A 2,500-nucleotide genomic window follows, 5' to 3' on the forward strand; every position below is an offset into this window, starting at 1 on the left:
GAGCAAACCTCCACCCACGACATTAGACAGACACTTCAGATAAATGCCACAGTGATTAGATGAAGTGGACGTGATGTGTTGACATGTTGAGTCACACCTGACACACCCGTGATCGGCAGCAGATGAGTTCTGTAGGTAAACACGAGATGTGATGAATCACTGCTGTTCTTGTTGATTGTGCCAAAATATCACATCATAACAGTGATTCTGCACTCTCTGAACTCCTCACAGACACTTTACTAATTAATGATGACTCAGTAACAAACTCTCGTTCATGGTGCCTCATAACTGAAACTCGTGCCTTTGAATTGTTGTCATTTCTTTAAATCCTCAAAGATTTAATACAAACTTATTTTTTTGTTTTTGCAATTCTGAATATTCCAAAACACACAGAAATGTAAAAGCTCACATTCACACACACTGTGGAATAATTGGAATAAAAGTCATCTAATATTTCAGAGAACCCCCCCAAATAAATTAAAAAGACTCCAGTTATTCATAAATAATATTATATGTGTTTATTATCTTATGATAATCAGATTTGCTTTATTTATTTATTTTTTTGACCTAACTTTGTAAACATGTAATTCTGGTTGTGTTCACTCTACCTCACTTTCAAAGTCTCATTTCAGTCCACTAGGTGGCAGCAACACAAGAAATTCTTCCTCTATCACATTCCATCACATTATACAGATGTGAACTGTAGGGGGCGCTCTAACACATTATACCCCTCACAGATGTGAACTGTAGGGGGAGCTCTAACACATTTTACCCCTCACAGATGTGAACTGTAGGGGGCGCTCTAACACATTATACCCCTCACAGATGTGAACTGTAGGGGGCGCTCTAACACATTATACCCCTCACAGATGTGAACTGTAGGGGACGCTCTAACACATTATACCCCTCACAGATGTGAACTGTAGGGGGCGCTCTAACACATTATACCCCTCACAGATGTGAACTGTAGGGGGCTCTAACACATTATACCCCTCACAGATGTGAACTGTAGGGGGAGCTCTAACACATTTTACCCCTCACAGATGTGAACTGTAGGGGGCTCTAACACATTATACCCCTCACAGATGTGAACTGTAGGGGCGCTCTAACACATTTTACCCCTCACAGATGTGAACTGTAGGGGGCTCTAACACATTATACCCCTCACAGATGTGAACTGTAGGGGGCGCTCTAACACATTATACCCCTCACAGATGTGAACTGTAGGTGGCGCTCTAACACATTTTACCCCTCACAGATGTGAACTGTAGGGGGAGCTCTAACACATTTTACCCCTCACAGATGTGAACTGTAGGGGACGCTCTAACACATTATACCCCTCACAGACGTGAACTGTAGGGGGAGCTCTAACACATTTTACCCCTCACAGATGTGAACTGTAGGGGGAGCTCTAACACATTTTACCCCTCACAGATGTGAACTGTAGGGGACGCTCTAACACATTATACCCCTCACAGACGTGAACTGTAGGGGGAGCTCTAACACATTTTACCCCTCACAGATGTGAACTGTAGGTGGCGCTCTAACACATTTTACCCCTCACAGATGTGAACTGTAGGGGGCGCTCTAACACATTATACCCCTCACAGATGTGAACTGTAGGGGGCGCTCTAACACATTTTACCCCTCACAGATGTGAACTGTAGGGGGCGCTCTAACACATTTTACCCCTCACAGATGTGAACTGTAGGGGGCGCTCTAACACATTATACCCCTCACAGATGTGCTCGTCCATAGACATTCAGTCTAATGTTCAGTTCAAGCAACACCCTCATTATTTCATTGAATATCTCGGCCTCTGAGTGGACTACAAGCTCAATCTAGGGGGTCATTAGAAATCCTCTTTGTCATGATATATCACATTTTATCATCAATTGTCAAAAACATATTTCTGATGATTTGTTTAACATACTTTTCTCGTTCTGACATCTAAGATATAACATTGGATTAGTCACACAAGCAATCTCACAGACAAGTAAACAATGGCTCATATTTTAGAAAACTGCCAAAGGTAAAAGCAGATATAAAGTTTTTAGTTATTCAAGGTTTACAGCAGCAGTTATTGGTGCATAAATGAAACGTTTTTATTTGAAGATTTACAGAAATCATATTTCACTATGTGACTCTTTTGTTAATCTTTTGAACTGTTGTATTAGTGTAACAAAATACACAATAGTCACATTCCTGAGAATGAGAGCTTTCATTTGATACAGTATATGACTTGTCTATTTATGTGCTGTGTGAAGGACTTTTATTTTATATATAATTATTTCTACCCCATTACCACTAGGGGCGCTAATTTACACCGCGAATGATTTGAGGCCTTATTTTGCTATTTTATGTAACATAAATACAGCAGTGATGGAAAAGATCAGATTCTAAGCTTGCAAATGACACAAAATGATGCCTGAATTATGAATACAGAGACTTTAACAGTTTAAACGGAAACTTTTTTTTTCAACTTTGGACTTGCCGGAAG

Source organism: Xyrauchen texanus, chromosome 9 (genome assembly GCF_025860055.1).
Source record: "Xyrauchen texanus isolate HMW12.3.18 chromosome 9, RBS_HiC_50CHRs, whole genome shotgun sequence".
Taxonomy (NCBI): Eukaryota; Metazoa; Chordata; class Actinopteri; order Cypriniformes; family Catostomidae; genus Xyrauchen; species Xyrauchen texanus.